Below are 18,118 nucleotides of genomic sequence, written 5' to 3'. Positions count from 1 at the left end.
TAAAGAAAAAACAAACCTACTAAGTACCAAGTCTATTTCCCAGAGACAGGGGTTAGGAACCGGGGTTAGAGAGCAGGGGTTCTCGGCTCGGTAATTCTGAAGCAGGGCCTTAAATCTCTACCTCTTTGCCTCCCCTGGACCTTCAGGTCACAAATCCTCAACTAGGTGATAGGAGATTATCTGATTAGAGTCATTCACACCCAGGCAACAATGCAGCTTAATCCTTCGAGAGTGTTTGCTTTGACAAAGGACAGCTTGTTAACCCTAATGAACCTCTAATTGAGAGAATGGTGCTTGGTGGAAGGATACGCCCACTCCCAGCTCCTTAGGAAAGCCACCACCTCCACTTCCTACCTTTTCCATTTCTCCTCCAGTGGTAAAGGAAGAAAGGAAGTTGATAGATTCGAAATTTGAAGAACTCTAATGTCACAATTTCTCTTTGAACATTCAAGGAAAGTTAACAACTGATCACTATGAGCCCAAGCTAGAAATAAAAAGAGGAGAACCAAAGCAGTCATTGTTTACTCAACTGTATTTTTAAGTCAACAGAACACAACCCAGACCAATTGGGTCAAATTTAATCCATTTCTGGGAATGGCATCCAAGCACTGTCTCTCTCTTTTTTTTAAGCCTCTTAAGTAATTCCAATATGCAGTCAAGGCTGCCTCCTTGTGAGCTAGAATTTATGAAATGGAAATGATCCATCATCAGTGGCAATCTGTGATCCCTCTTCCCCTTCTTTGTCAAGTGCAGTGATTTGACTCAGTAGGAACAGTATTAACTGCAGCAATTTACGCATCAAAGTTAGGAGTGGATAGATGGTACCCTATGCTTCTAGCAACGTGGGTGTTAAGAGCTAAATTGGTGACGCAGGACCACTTTTCATACAGCTGATGGAAAATGGTGCTGCTTCAATAACAAATACACATTCCACTTTAGAACCGGTAAAGACTTGTATCTTCGTGTGGTAAAGCAAGCTCACCAGAACTGAATGAAGCAGAGTACCCTGTATATTCTAAAATGCTGACGTTGGCATTTGTTAAAATTATAACCCATCTAGTGTAGTGGTATAGTAGGCTAATCCTCTACCTGTTAGCACAGCCAGTTTGGGTTCCGGCTACTCCACTTCCAATCCAGCTCCCTGTTTATGGCCTGGGAGAGCAGCCAGCGGAAATGGCTCAGGTCATTGGGCCCCTGCACCCACATCAGAGACCTGGAAGAAGCTCTTAACTCCTTGCTTTGAATCAGCTCCGCTCTGGTCATTTGTGGAGTAAGCCAGTGAATGAAAAACTTCACTCTCTTTGTTTCTTTTTCTCTATTTAAAAATATTTTTCAAATAAAAGTAAATAAACCCTAAAAGAAAAAAAAAAAAAGCCTTTATCACTAGGCCCGGTACAGTTGCCTAGTGGCTAAAGCCCTCACCTTTTATGCACCGGGATCCCATGTGGGTACCAATTTGTGTTCTGGTTGCTTCAGTTCCCATCCAGAAACTTACCTGTAGCCTGGGAAAGCAGTTGAAGATGGCCCAAAGCCTTGGGACTCTACACCCAGGCAACAGACCCAGAAGAAGCTCCTGGCTTCAGATTGGCTCAGCTCCTGTCATTGCAGTCACTTGGGGAGTGAACCAGATAGAAGATCCTTCTCTGTCTCTCCTTCTGTTTCTAAATTTGCCTTTCCAATAAAAAATAAACAAATTTAAAAAAATCTATCCTCTGTCTCTTACTAAGAAATTGTGATAATAATCACCCCTGAGAAAGATGTGAGAGTCTCCGTTCATATACAAACTGAGCCGAATTCTTTAGGAAGGTGTGTGTGTGCATGTGTGTGTGTACACATATATGTAGCATGTCCACATTACATGTGTGGACTATTTGTATAAGGCATATGTATATGTACGGTGTCTGTGTAGATATACATAGGTACATAGTATTTATATGTTGATAAACCTCAGAGAATGAAGTAAAGGTATATATTCAAAAAGCTCTTGCACAATTCAGTATGTTTTATAAACTCATTCCATGAGAATAGTTAAGTCATAAACATACATAAACTGCCATGATCCTCTGAATTGTATTTGAAGTTAATGTTAGGTGTTTTAATTTGTTGGCTTTTTGACTGTGCCATTGATCAAATGATCCAACCTGGATAGTTGTGACTGAGCTGGTGGTGAATAACTCAGCAGGCTCTGATTGCATCTAGCTCTCCTAGCAATGAGTATGGTCTTTTTAAAATTTTTAATTATTTAGTTTATTTAAAGACAGATTTACAAAGCAAAAGAGAAACAGAGAGAAATCTTTGGTCCACTGATTCACTGCCCCAGTGGCTGCAACGGCTGGAGCTGAGCTGATCTGAAGCCAGGAGCTTTTCCCAGGTCTCCCATGCAGGTGCAGGGTCCAAAGGCTTTGGGGCAGTCCTTTATTGGTTTCCCAGGCCACAAGCAGGGAGCTGGATGGGAAGTGGAGCAGCTGGGACATGAGTTGATGCCCATATGGGATCCCAGCAGATGCTAGCTGAGAATTTAACCACTAGGTTATCACGCTGGCCCTTGAGTATGTCTTAATCAATGTGGAACATTCTTCCCTTCTTTCAAGCTTATCTTTCCATAGCATTCCATTTTCAAAATGTACTGCTATGTGTTCATTATATGCCTTGCTGTTAAACATTACAACTGTAGCCTTTTGTAGACTGACGCCAGAGCAGCAAAACTAAGCCTGACTTCATAAAACCCATAGCCTCGCAAAGACAACGAGCCTGCAGTAACAAGTGCTTAGGATAAGTTAAGCATATACCACACAGGTACACAACGTCGTGGAAGAGAAGAATGGACGTGTCCAAGTGATAAATCGTAAGACAACAGATGGAAAATTGTCATTCGTGTCATGATTCCCCCTTTTTCCATTAAATTCAGAGTTCAGAATTACAGGCACGTGGGGGCCACCACAGTGTTTATACAGCATATCTATGCAGCCTGCCTGGCTCTTCACTTGTAAGTACAAAAGTCTATTACAAGTTGCATGAAATAGTGGCATTAGTTCTGCCGTATGCCAGTGCCTCTGCCACACAACTTCTGAGGGCCAGGTCGGAGGAGATCTCTATTGCACCCTCTTCGTTGTTGCTTTCAGTTTTTAAGGCTTTGTCATCAAAAAGCCAACTTTTTTTTTTTTTTTGAGGCTTTTCCCTGGAGGCTAACCAGCCAGCTTTTGAATTAATATCTGAAAGTAAAATGAAACTTGATTGGATTAGCTTCCATCTGATCAAGTTAAATGCTTTTTTTAAAAAGATCTTTTTCCTTGGATATAAAATGATTTTTTTCTGTTCCAGATATAAGGGAATGTGTGCTTATTTTAAATAATGTGTAAAGTGCCTCTCAAAGGGGATTCTTGATGCTGCTCAAGGTACCATTGTGAGGCTGTTTATGGACGGCCTTTTGGACTGGTAATAGAGCAGTCCTCTCTAACTCCCGCCCACACGCTGACTCCCAGGCGTGGTAGAACTCCACTCGACGGCTTTGAGGCTCCCAGGCTCCTGCAGGAGCACTCTCCTACTTGGCATTTAGTCTTCACAATTAAGCTAAGGAAACGTTAACTTTATAAAACAGCCCAGCCTCCTTGGGCCTCTTTCTTTATAGAGCTGAGCCTCTCTAAAGATAGTCTAAATTACAGACTTGGGCAGCACCGTTTTCCCCCTTGGGAGGCCTTTGAAGTCTGTTTAGTCTTACAAAGCTCCACTAGCACTGTCTGGAAGAAGCTGTAAGTAGTTTTGTCAGACTCCCTAATGAACAAGGACTCCGCGTGGGCACTGGAAGGTTTAACTCGGAGAGATTAGTCCTGAACTTATGGACAAGGGCCTGCTTGGCACCAATATTCAACTTGTGAAAAGTAATGAAAAGGAATTATTAGGAAGAAGGAGTGCATGGATGATAATGGCATCACTTTCACTATTTTGCTTACCAGCATGGAAGAAGCAGCCAACTGAATTGAATCGGTTTTGTTTATGACTAAATTGCTGGGTGTCTACTTCGGGATTATTGGCAACATGTATTGACATGCTGATAATGACGCATGGGCCAGTTCCCACTGGCAGCCAGGTTCACTGCTGCTGCCGGCTTGCTCTTCTATAGCAGCCTTGTCTTGTCCTTTTTCTGCTGGCTGCTTTTGGTAATAGGACATATGCAACTGCTCCGAATCAGGGCTGGCATGGTGCAGTTATCTGGGTATGCACCACAGTTTTTGAAGAATGATGTTAGGAAATACCGCAGTATTTCATCACAGGTTGTTATTCAGCCCCTAACCTTGACTGCTGTGACATGAAGACATGTCTTGGAGTCTGTTATTAGGTGTGAGATTTTATACACTCTTCTCCAAGTCTCAGTTTCCTGAAAATTCAAAGTGTTTCTTTCATACAATCCAACAGTGAATGTATTGATGAGAATGATTTTCACATATCAGGCCTTTGGCTAATTATAGCTATTATTGTTATTTAAAATAGATGGTAGGGCCCATGGCACAATAGGCTAAGCTGTCGGTTAAGTTATCCACATCCCATATAGGCTACTTTCAGCTTCTAATCCAGTGTCCTGCTAGCACGCCTGGGAGGCAGCAGATGAAGACCTAGTCCTTGGGGCCCATGGCCTTGGTCACGTGGGAGAACAGGACAGGATTCCTGCCTGCAGTTATGGCTTGACCAACCCATGTCCATTTGGATGGAAATTGGAAGACTAGCGATTCTTTTCTCTCTCCCTCTCCTTCTCTCGTGTGTGTGTGTGTGTTTCTGCCTTTCACATAAGTCAATAAACAGTTAACAAAATAGATGGTAATTATAAATTGTGAAATATTGATTAAGAATAATAAACTTCCCGAGAAACTTCAAGTGCTGCCAAAGTTTGAGGATTAAAACCAACCTGGAAGTTTTAAGGACCATGTAACTGTTTTCTCAGTCTAGTTATGCAGATCAAGAAGATACCCTCACATATTTTTGTGTACAAATAGGAAGTAACAAAAAGGGAACCCAAAATGTTCCCCAGAATGGGAAATAAGAGCTTTAGACTAAACATCACTGTTAATTGTCTGGTGCACAAATCTCTTTTTTCTTCCCCACCCATTTTACAAAGAAAAACATGAGAAAGATAAGCCAAACCAAGCTAAGCACGAAGCATCCAGGACTTTGAAGAAGAACGTATGATGCACAGTTGCAGGGAAACCACTTCCTTTGGAGACATATTTCAAAATTTACTATTGTTTTGTTCTTTTCCCTTCCAATTCTGAGCTATCTTAACAGGGTAGAAAATATAGTTGCCTTTCCGATTCTTTTAAGTAACACTACTCAAGGAATTATTCCAGGCCTACTTTCATTGTTCAGCTTTTACCTCCATAAAAAATACGTATTTCCCAATTTGTTCAGAAAATAAAAAACACAGACTCAGAGCTATTCAAAGAAGAGAAGATAACATTAGTACCAGATACTTTAGCCACTGGGAATGATAGCATCACTTACAGAAAGAGGAACACTGATAGTTTTGAAAGGCATTTCTCTTTTCTCTAGCACAATGGCTCACCAGTGAGAAGACCAAAGCCAAATGAGGCCGGAGGAGAGGACTTGTGGCTCTAGGGAAAGCACCGTGCAGGGGTGAGTCAGCCCGTGTCAACTCAAGAGCTCCAGGGTCCCGAGGTCTTCATCTGCTGCCTCCCAGGTGAGCTAGCAGGACACTGAATTACGAGCTACGTCGGATGTGGATAACTTAAACGACACCTTAGCCTATTGTGCCACAGGACCTACCATCTATTTTAAATAACAACAATAGCTATAATTGGCCAAAGGCCTGATATGTGAAAATCATTCTCAGCATTATAATAATTCTCTCATAATATATGTATAACATATACATATTATAATATGTATGACATATACATATTATAAAACGACTAAATCAGCCACGAAACAGTCACGTTTGAGATAGGTATCACCTCATGACAGATTAGATTTTATAAAATAGAGAAAGGATAACAGGTTTGGGGAAGGCTGTGGAGAAAAGGGAGCCCTTGAAAAATCCTGGTAGGAATGCAAATTCACAATAATGATAGCTCCTTAGAACGCTCAAAGAGCACCTACCTAATGATTCAACAGCTCTGGACCCCGAAATATTTATATATATGCAAATGAAATAGCTATCTTGAACAGATACCTACATACCCATGTATATTGCAGCAATATTCACAAATAGGCAAGATATGGAATCCACTTAGCTGTCCACTGATGGTTGAGTGAATAAAGAAAATGTGTAGTGTAGAAAACCTATTGCATTTACACCTCTGAAAGATTTTCTGCATTTATTCATTTATACAGATCAGGAAGTGACTTCATATTTCACGGTGTTTTCTAACACTCACTACAACCATGCATACCTTTATCCTGTGATACACATTCTGCCAGGAACCATACGCTATCTCACACTCTGATAATTCAATAACATGGCAGATCATACCCACTTGTCCACAATGACAGGATGAAGCACGGTGCTTAACTCGCATATAAGCTGTCTGTATCGCTTCACACCCAGGAGCACGAGCAGCACAACGATTTTCTGTTTGAAGGTTATCAGGAGCGCTCCAGGGTCAGCTTCCGACTCCTTGCAACATCACACTTCCCTGTCTTGAGGGAAACCGTAATCCTCACGCTGGTCCCCACCTGACTGTGGCCACTGTTCTAGTATATGTCCAGTACTAGACAACTAGTACTTTAGTCCCTGTCAGTTCTTATCGTGAACCAGAAATGGAAGAGAAGGCTTGTCAATAACTCCTTAAGTAGGAGGTAAGGTCACTTGTTGTGTGGTCCCCAGTTAACAGACATTGAGTTCACTCAAAAAAAAAAAAGTATTTTCTTTTCAGTAATCTGTCCTTTGTTCCCATTTTAAATCTTACTCTGCAATCCCTTAAACCCAAAAGAAGTTATTTTAAACTAACTCTGGGATTTAAAGCCTAATAATTTGGACCGTTTATATCTCTTGGGATAATAAAAATAAATGAGAGGAAATTCATAATTGCTATGACAAATTGCACAATAAGTTGCTGTTGTTTGTAAGAGGGACAGGTTAATCTTGCCAGCAGAGGCTCAGCAGTCACTGGGGCTAGGATTTGGAGGAGTAAGTAAAGGACCATCTGTGGTCTCTGGGGACTGGAAAAGAGCTAATTGTGTTCTTGCCTCCCATTAATGCAGAAATGAAGGCTCATTACCAAATAGCTCCATGACCGAATAGCTGCAAACACATTCTCACTTCATTGTGCTGAGGGCCGTCATTCCATGGCAATTTTACTGAAAATCATAAGCTGACAAATTTAAAAACATACTTTGAGCCCTTTTCATGTGTATTATTCTTCACAGTTCATACAAATGCAAAGGAAAGAAAATGTTAACCTTTAGAGATAAACGTGGCTTATCTGAAAATCACCTTAACATAATAAATCACTTGATAAAGTCTCTTCTACTAACCAACTTTCCTGCAAAGTGTTATCCATAGATACTGGGTTATTTGTTGCATTCCTATTCCAAATTCACATATCTGCATATCCTCGCAAATGTTTGCTCACAATGAAACACTCCATTCCTGGGCCAATGACCTGTATTACCCAGCCCTTAATCAACCTGCCTCCTAAAAAACAGCTGAAACCACTGCCTGAGATCTGGATTCCTGTCTGCTCCTCTAATATGCCAAGTTCATTTCCATTCCTACACCTATCAATCACTCATGTTGGATAACTCACTCTAGAGTTCTTTGTATGACACTCCTAACTTACTCATTATTCAGGCATTTTTTAAAAAAATGGTTTACTAATTTTGCTTGGGAAGGCAGATCAGATTTAGAGAGAAGAGACCTAAGCAATGGTAGTTTAATTAGTGTCATTTGCAGAGTCCATCTTGGAAGACCATCTACTTAAAGATTTCCTCTCTTACTTATTTCTCTTTTTGCTCTGCTGAATTTTTTTTTTTTTTGATGACGATCATTATCCAGAAGTTCTTTGTACATTTTGTTTGTTTACTGCTTTATTCAATATCCTTCTCTTCCAGACTGAAGGTGCTTTGACGGTAGAAAGTAGGTGTTCTCCATCACTATTTCTCTAGCATGCACAACAGTGTCCAATTCCTGCGGTTTGCTATAGGAATCCATGAGTCAATCCACTTCAGAATGAAAACAGAGGCTTCCCACAAGAGTACAAATCCTCTCTTTATGCGTAATGGTTTCCCTGGTGGATTTGTACTCACTGGGATACCCACAGAGGGCCTGAGTTCAAATGCTGCCTTGGCTCTACACGTCAGCTTCCAACCATGCAGACTGTGGGAGAAAGTGGGTACTGGCTCAAATGACTGTCTGTGACACCTGTATGAAAGACCCCAACTGAATTCCCAGGCTCACTTTGGCCTGGCTTTCCTCTGCACTTAGCATGCATTTGAGCAGTGAATCAGTACATAAGAACTCTCTTTTTTTCCTTCTCCTTCTCAAATACATTAAAAATAAAATTCTATCATTAAATATTTCATCTCCCAAGAAAAAATATAAAGTCAAGTCACAAATTTGATCAATGCCAGGACTACAGAACAGGAAACAAAAGGCTCACTCCTAAATGCGTGTAATATTAAAATATTTTCAATTTCTTTGCAAGTTAAATATAAACTTCTAAAACTGTGTTTTCCAAGCTTTTCTTCAGGTGTTAAAACAATTTCAATTTGAAAACTCCCTACTCCAGGGATCCTCATGTCATTGAAGCACTCAGAAATACAGTTGTTTGTTATTTTGGTTTTTCACGTGATAACTTATTTTTTAGGCCGTGGCTGAAAATATACTTCTAATATTTCATCTGGTAGATTATGAGATTTCTGATCACTGCTTCAGAGTATAATGTATAAATTCCTAATTTTGGGTCAACCAAGGTTTACCTAGCTAATTTTTCACTAAATAGGCAGCAGGGGTGGAATAATATCACAATCAAGACCTTGCTTAGAGACACACACACATGAGAATTCAGCATCCATTATGTGACCTTTGTCATGCTAATTATGTCTCTGAACTTATATTTTCTTTGTTAAATCCATAAAATAGGAGTAACAGCAATTATTTCCTAGGACTAGTGAAGGAATTAAATGAATTGCTCATGTGAAGCACTTGACATACAATGATAAAAAGGTACAACATGTAATGATAAATCAATCATTAGTAACATCTTCATCATAATCTCTTAGGACCTAATCTTAAGAAATAAGCCAGCTATTTACAATATTGAGTGTAATAATTTGGATGTGAGAGAAAAGCAGTTTTCTGAGAATAACTTTATATTACACTTATTAAAAAGATTTATTTATTTTTGTTGGAAAGACAGGATCTGCAGAGAGGAGAAACAGAAAGATCTTCCATCTGTTGGTTCACTCCCCAAGTGGCCACAAAGGCTTAAGCTGATCTGGTACAAAGCCAGGAGCCAGGAGCTGCTTCTGGATCTCCCACATGAGTACAAGGCCTTGGACCATCCTCTACTGCTTTCTCATGCCACAAGCATGGGGAATAGGGTAGTCAGGACACGAACCAGTGCTGGTATGGAATCCTGGCACTTAAAGGGAAGGCTTAGCTAACTGATCCATTATGCTGGGACGTATATTGGACTTTAAAATAAAAATATATATATAAAGAGGAAGTAACCACAAAGCAAAATGTGAACTACATATAGAAGCGGGGCCATCACAGAGAGATGGCTAAATTTTGGAAAATTATTCTTGCATCTTGCTTGATGCAAGCAATTTGTCTCAATTGTTATAGAAGAGAGGCTGTAAGCTGGTGAAGGCAGGGGCAGAACACATGCGAAGACTACAGGGCAAGTCGTGCAAGGCTGTTGCTTCCTGGGATTCTAAAATGTTGGCGGCAGTCACGGGGAACTGGCTCCTTCGTGGCTCAGTAGAAGAGAACTTAGTTCATACGTTGTCTCCAGGGACCCCGTTTTGGTTTCGGTTCCTTTGGCTCATGGCGAACAGATGCACCCCATCTGACCACAGCGGGGTGTTTAGAGCACTGAGAAACTCAGGGCTCCCCCAAGACAGTTCCAGAGTTATTTTGCTTATGCCCATTTCTTTTTTATGTGAGGTTCAGAAATGTTCAGGCCTTTTGCTTAACAATTATATATTTATTGAATGCTTATCATGCTCCATGCATTTTACCAGCAACCGAGGCTATGGCCTGAACCACTGAAGCTCCTGTGACATTGACATTCTAGTGTTAGATACAGAAAAGCATTCATCATATCGTGAAATGAAGATTAAAATTGCACATAGTGCTCAGCACATTCAAGAAAATACAGGGTAAAATGATAAATGACTAGGTAGGGATGCTATAAATACATTTATGTTTGCCCACGGGAGACATCTCCGAGGAGGAATGTTTGAGCCGACAAGCGGGTAGTAAGGATTATATCCCAATAAGATATGTGGGCAGGGCTTTCTGAGAAGAGGTGAGGTAGCACCTGTGCAGACTCCCTGTGTCAGGAAACAGCTAGGGATGCTTGGAGGGCAAAGTGTGCAGTCAGTTAGGACACAGGGAACGGAAGGAAGAAGGGCAGCACGCAAGATCGTACCCGTGGGCTCAGACCAAGACATGTAAGCCGTGGTGAGGAGTTTGGGTTTTTACCAGAATTAAAATAGAAAGCAACCAAAGTTTTTTTTTTTTTTTAAGAAGGGAGTCATGTGATAGAGTTTCTGCTTTAAAAGGTCCTGTTGGCACGGCTGTAGGAATAGAAAGAATGTTCTTAGGAAGTTACACGATAAACAGGCATGCTAGTGTATTACACTGTGCACAAGATGTTGAAGCGGTGAGTTTAGTTAAGGCTGGAATATTTTTTGAAAATAAAACAGAGATAGTCCTGCTAGAGTGTGAGTGAAACCAAACCAAACCAAGCAAAAACAAGAAAAAGAAATCAGTGATGCTCTTAGCCTGGGTAACTAGAAGTATGGTAACGGAGTTTTAGTTGGGACCTGTTGAATTTGAGATGTTGAATTTGATATTCGCGTAAGACAGTAGGATTCATAACCAATTGAAAGTGTAAATCCAGAAGTTGGGCTAAAGGATAAAGTTGAATGATTCAAAGAAAGAAAGAAAGAAAAAAAAAAACCCTTAAATGTATGGGGATCAGTAGCTGAAGAAAGAAAAGAAGTTAGTTTTACAAGATCCTCAGGCAGTAAGTAACACAATGGAACTTGAAATTGAATCTTTTACATTAGCTTTCTTTCTCTTCCTACTAAACATATTACAGTTTATTTATAGCTATGAATGTTGGAATGGAGTATGGGGAAGTGTTGTGGGTAGAGACACTCTAGAATTGCTTATAAAAGTTGAAAGTATACATCATACAACTTTATAATGACTTTGTTTTCTGTACTTCGTTACTTTCCTGTAAATGTGAGATTAGGTTACGTTTAACCTAAGATAACCTCTGGTATAATACATCATTAAGTGAACCAAGATCTCCTGTGGTCACAGATACCTATTTTCTTTTCTGAAATAGTAACTTTTTGAAAGATCAAAAAGTGTAATCTAATTTAACATTAGATAGACATTGATTAGACGTTTAAGTGCATTGATAAAATTTTAGCCAACAACTCAAGCGGTTATTTCCATATTATGTAAATAATACTTGAATTAGGTTGGAATGGGCTTGTTTACAGCAGTGACTAGGAAGAGTTGATTTTGATGGCTATAGTTGAGCGGGGAAAGGTACAAAGATGTAAACTATTTAAAACAACATGAATATGAAGCTGGTTTGTGTCCTAGCTCCTTCGCTTCTGAGCCAGCTCCCTGCTGTTGCCTGGAGAAGCACAGGAGGATGGCCTAAGTCCTTGAACCCCCTGCCACCATGGGGGAGATCCAGAGGAAGCTCTTCCGGGTCTCCCACGTGGGTGCAGGGTCCCAAAGCTTTTGGGCCGTCCTCGACTGCTTTCCCGGGCCACAGGCAGGGAGACTGGATGGGAAGCGGGGCTGCCGGGATTAGAACCGGGGCCCATATGGGATCCCGGGCGTGCAAGGTAAGGACCTTAACCTCTTGCGCCATCGCGCTGGGCCCAAACCATGAGCTCTTTTGGAAGAGTTTTATTGTGATGATTCAGGGGAAGGAAACTTGAAATAGTTTTAGATAGATTTCAGCCGTGAGTGGACTGCGTAGTCTTTAGGATGCGGGATTCTCATTGTGGCAGAGAGCCTGTAAGGAAGCAGTGGATCTGGAGGTACCAGAATGACGGCGCGGTATGTGTACATATATAAACATTTCTATGCCTGCACACGGATATATTCACACATGCATATGTGCATAACACTTACATCTGTATGTGAATTAATTCATTAATACATTTCTGCTGAAAATGGCAAGAATCAAAACCATCCTATACCAGTGTGACTAACAGATCTTGGTATCTAACATCTCTCCTTATTAAGAGAAATAAAGCATGATTCCATGGGCGAAACAAAGTAGGCACCATGCCAGCTTAAAACACACACAATTGTTTCTAATTGCCCACTAAAATGACAGGAGCACTCTGCAAGGACACAGAATCCAGAATAAAGGATCAAAAATGGACCGTTCTGATCCCCAAATAATTAAGGCAGTAATGAACTGACAAAGGTGGAGGCTTGTGAGTCAATAGCAAATAGAAAGATACATAAACCAAATTAAACAAATGCAAAAGAAGTTTTTTTTTTTTCCTAGAATGAGAAAGAGGGAATGCTGGAGTTGGAAAAGTAAATATTTGTAACTGTTACTGCAGGCATGTCATTAGATGAAGATATCGGTGAATGACAAACCCATGGCTAAAGCTGGAGAGGGAGTCATTGTTTCACAGTGGGAGATCAGGCAACATCTTGAGTGAGGACAGAAGATAAGATCAGCACTGCAGGATGGATGAGCCCCATGTGCCTTGAGATAACGGAAGTGTGAGGGAAACAGCATCTTGCAGGCAGTAGACCCGCAGAAAACGCATAAGCGTGTCTACTCAGGAGGGAGTCTCCGAGGCAAACCGGGGGACCCTCTGTGCGAGCGAAAGCACAGAAACAAAACAATTTTTGCATAGATTGTATTCTTTGAAGAAGATAAAGAAGTGAGATGAAAATATTCCAGATTAAAGAGACTGAAGACTCATGATATTCATGAGACTAATTGATAACAACACCTCACATTTGAAATTTTCAGAGTTGATGGTAAGAACTCTGAGCACACACATAAAAATATGTGTCGGATAATGTGTGTCAATTAGCTTGATTTAGTCATCCACACTGTAGACATAAGTGAAAACAATGTGTTATACAAATCAACATACAAAATTTTTTATTAAAAGAATCTAAAAGGTGACAGTAAAATATTAAAATTAATTCTATATTGGACCATTTACTGGAGAGGTAAATATTATAAAATATATTATCAAATATATAGTAAAATGTGATGCTAACATGTTAAGCAGGAGCAGGAGGCTAATCATTCTGTTACAAAGGAGACAACTTCTATTCTTAGTTGTCACACTAGAGGAAATGGTCACTTTACATGTAACTATCCCTCCAGTGGTTCAGACAAAAGAATATGGAAACAGAAAGAGAAATAGGAAAAAAGAATGCAACTAAACTATAACTAAGGCAAAATGTTAAACTAAGGCCAATTTGGGTAAGGATTATGGATACTCATCGTGTTATTTTTATTGCTACAACTTATTTGAGCTTGACATGATTTCTAGATAAAAAGTTTAAGTTAGAAGTGCACCAAGTGTTTCCTGAGAGCAGGTGAGACATTCCAGGGACAGCACACGCACGGTTTGGCTTTACTCGGCATGCAGCCTTGTTGCACGGAGGATTCTGGAATTACTCCAGTCCAGCTCTGCTCACCAACAAAGGGGAACAAAAACCAACCAGCAGAAACTTTTTTTTTTAATGCAAAGTATAGGAACAATAAATTAAATTATTTTTGTAAGATTGTACGAATCTTAACTGTTTTTCAGAATAGTGCTTTTTCGTCAGAATTATAGTAACATTTATATTTCTCAGGTGAGAAGAATTTTGAGAGTCTGATAATCATTTAAAAAAATACAAAACAAATGCTCATGATGAAGCATCTATAAAACAGAACGGCAACAAGGTGAGAAGTTTTCTGTGATCCCAAAATTAACTTGAAAGCGTCTTTTTTTCTGTAAAATTGGATTTAAAAAATATGAATTGATATTTTCCTCAATAGTACTGATTGCAACAGAAATAGCCAGCGAAATTTTTAAACCTATTTTCAAGAAATTTAGAATCATGAAAAATAAAGCTGTTAGAAATTTGCTAGCATCCATCTGAAGGCCTAACCTTAGCTCATGTAAAATAATTACAAATCCTAATGGTACTAGACAAATGATAGAACTATAAAAAGAACTCTCAGATGACATAAATTGACATTAAAATTAGAAATTAGCAAATGGCATTTGTTTTATGTAGTTCAGATGTATAAATTATACTACATTTATTTGCTTCAAACAAATGTCAAATGGCTTATCATTATCCTTTATATTTGCACAAATTATTTCTTCTATAAAATGAAACACATATCTTAAGAGCACATGTACTGGAATGGTGCTTATTTTTCCAACACAACAATTTTCTCAAGTATTAGCACATATTTTCATTAACATAGCTATATGCCACATAAAAACTTTGATGAAAACCACATTCATTGAAAACAATAAGGTCAACAGATATAGGAGAATGCAAGCTGACTTTTAAATGGCTGGAAGACAAATCCTAACTATAGTTACAGAGTAGTCCTTTTGAATTCAAAGTATATCTGTCTCTTGGTTTGCACCCAAAGCACCAGTATGGAGGCAAAAACATATTTTCCTCTTTATTTATGCAGATGGGAAAATGGTCAAAAGAAAGGCAAATAAAACAAGGGAAAATGAGTATTTTTAATGTTCTTTAGGAAATTTGGTCATTTGTGTCACAAATGGTATTGTTGTTTTCAAGCGAAATTAAAGTGTAATTGTCTATTAAGGTGGAACAGACGCTTCGGCAAGCTTGTACTAGGAGGAAGCAAAGAAGCATCCACGTAAGTGTGTGATTGTTGGTAGGATGAATCCTGGCACTCAGTGGCCTGACAGAGTCCCATTAGATCACCGGGATGGCACAAAGTGAATCTCCTTCGTGTCACAAAGTCAACCTCTTTTTAATAGGACAGGGACCAGATGACATGATGCTGTGCAGTACTCATCCAGCTTGAGCACTTCCCAGAATCGATGGACAGTTCTTAAATGATTGCTACATGAGTAACACAGGAAAATGCGTGTCTATACTTCAACAGACAAAATTCATGTTTCCCAGCTATAAATTATGTATAATATCAAATGAGCACACTTTGATAAGCTTCATGAAAAAGATCTCAAATAACGAAAGGCATCTTTTTACAGAAGATTTGAAATCCATATATAGGTTTTTTTTTTCATAATGAGAACTTTCCATTATCTTTTTGATGACCATGCATATGTAATTTCACTTTAAAATTCTGCATTTTTGATGGCAGCTGTAAACGCTTTTTGAAAAATTTATTCAATGCTTTTAGAAAATGACAGCAGGTAAAAGAACGCGTATCGTGTCTCCTGCTGGTGTCAGAACGTTCCCCTTCCACATCCTATTTATGCCTGCGCAAAGTAACGTAAGCACTGTTGTTTTTTTCTGTAAACAAATCTTCTCAAAGAAAGAACAAATTCTAAACATATTTCTGGCAATCTGATGCTGGACTGAGCATCCAGGTTTTAACAATTCTCAACAATAACAAAGTCAACAACAAGAAAACCAACAACTATATCTCGCAAGAAAACAGACATTGTTTCCCACTGTTGGCTCTCATTTGCTCTTCTGAACCACAGCGAGGGCCGGCTGCCCTTGCCAGGCAGCATGGCTCCTAGTGATTTCCATCTGCTTACTGTGATACCACACGGTTCGCAACGTGTCCTTAGAAATAATAGTTCATAAAAATATGCTTAAAATGATGGCCATTTAAAAAGAAGTATATTGTTTAAGAAAGACTATGAAAAACAGTATTGTTGCAAATATCATAGCCAAATTGTCATGAAAGCGGTTCTGTTGAATTAGCATCAAGATGCACGGTTTGGGTGAATCTCTTAGCAAATGTGAATTGCCATTTTTTAATCAAGTTAAGTATGTTCAAGTTAATAGTTCACCTCCCAGGTTTATGATGGTAACAACATCCTGGTTTCTCCTTTTCTCTATAATCCACAGTTAAAGTGAATTGCAGAAAATAGTATACAAACACAAGTGGCCACTAGATATTACAGTAAAACCAGCATGGTACTCCTGTGCACTGCGCTTTACAAAATAAATGTGATAATTGACGGATTAAATATTTTTTTGAGGGGAAGTCATTGTTCGAAAAAGCTTGGAAGAATTAAGTAAACATTTAAATATATCACTTGCGATTTCTAATTTTATCAAATAACATATAAATGTGTGGTATATGAAACCTCACCAAGATTAATTCACAAAAAGTGGTGTGAGTTATAAAAGTTATGGAAGTATTCAAAGGCAAGATATCTGAACTTCAATATGTAAAAAACAAAGTGATTTATTTCAAATGCGTTTTTAAAGCTGTATTGAAGTAAACATACGCAATGATTTTTTACTAAAGTCTAAGCAAACAAGGATTTTTGTAAGGAAGATTTAAAACTTGTGACTGTATTAATACAATTTTATTAATAAACAGTCAATATGTGTACCATTCTAGATTGGCTCAACCAACAACAATTTTTCTACCGCTTCTAGACTTAAAATTTCACCAGTGCGATAAATTTCCATTAGGTTTGATTTTTGACTCTCAATTTAAATAGTCTTTATTTTACTTCTTACTCCACTTCAAGAATTATAAAAACAAATTAATCTTACTAAGGGAACAATGAGCTCTTACAATTAGTGCTACTTATTTATACTTTGAAGAATATTTTCTAAGCCTAAATATCATTGTAATGATTATAAAAATAATGCTGAAATATCACATTCTAAATAATACAATATTGCTTCACTTTTTAAAACAGTGCCAAATAGTACTATGCAAACTGAAAAGTTCTCAAAAAAATGTTCTCAATTTTAATGTTAATTCAGAGGTTTCTGCATCACAAAGTCACATGTAAAATTGTATACAGGAATAAAAGAAAACGTGCAGGTAAAAGAATTTGGAGATCAAGAAAGGTCTTCTTTTGGCATTTTTTAAACAACACAGTTTTTAAAAATGTTTTTATGAGGCTGAAACATTGTAAATTTATTGACTTGTCCATTGAAAACATTGACTACTTTCTTGAGAGGAATGTTAGATTTCTCTAGTTTCTTGTATAATGGCCAGCGTGTGCATTGTTGGTACTTAGATAACGATCCAAATAATAAAATAAAAAACAGCAACTCAGCTGCTTACCTCGGCCTTATTTGTGGTCACTTGTTGAGCCGCTTCATTGGTTCAGTTCCACGGCCAGCACGTCCAAGAGCTGGAACTCTGCGGGCTCTCGCCTTTGGTCAGGTCACTGTTCGCCGCGCCCTCTCCCCGCCCCCACCCTGTAAAAGCATAGTACAAAAGAGGAAGTTGTGAAATACCAGTCACTGGGCTTTATAAATTCTACAGAGAATGCAAGAGAATTCACACAGGTTGCACTTAGAATCCTGATAACAGGCTCTAGTTTCTGCATGTATGCATATATAATTAATGTATACATGCATTTACATGCATAGGCAAAATTTAGAAAGTTATGAACACTTAGGCTAGAAATAAATTGTGCTCATTTACATAAGAAAATAATCTCCTGTGTGCCTAAGTAAATGATAATTGTAGAAAAACAGAAAAGTCTGCTGTATGTGCAAGAAAGCTATGGAGCTTACCCTATGAGAAATAAGCTTAACCTTTACATGGCTTTTTAATTTAAAGTCTTTGGAATATTACCTAAATGCTGATATGCCTATAGGCATTTTAGGGCTTAAAATAAAAGGGGTTCAGTAAGTGAGTACTTTCCTGGAATTTGGATAGTGAGGTTTTTTTTTTTTTTTTTTTTTAACCTACAAGTCTTGCATTTCCTTTCCGAT

At 38.7% G+C, this 18,118-nt stretch overlaps 1 protein-coding gene across 2 annotated transcripts in view; it reads right to left on the bottom strand.

The window, feature by feature from the left end:
* MBNL1 (muscleblind like splicing regulator 1) overlaps positions 1-17,662 on the bottom strand; it is a 188,907-nt gene extending 171,245 nt beyond the window's left edge. For both annotated transcript variants that reach the window (XM_040974816.1, XM_040974825.1), the window contains exon 1: positions 17,460-17,662. The gene's annotated coding sequence lies outside the window, so the exon portion shown is untranslated. The remainder of the gene's footprint in view (positions 1-17,459) is intronic.
* Positions 17,663-18,118: the final 456 nt, after the last annotated feature.

This window comes from Ochotona curzoniae, unplaced genomic scaffold (assembly GCF_017591425.1).
Source record: "Ochotona curzoniae isolate NIBS_2020 unplaced genomic scaffold, NIBS_Ocur_1.0 contig_2599, whole genome shotgun sequence".
NCBI lineage: Eukaryota > Metazoa > Chordata > Mammalia > Lagomorpha > Ochotonidae > Ochotona > Ochotona curzoniae.
Note: the sequence above shows the minus strand (reverse complement) of the source record. Positions and strands in the feature narration are given on the sequence as shown.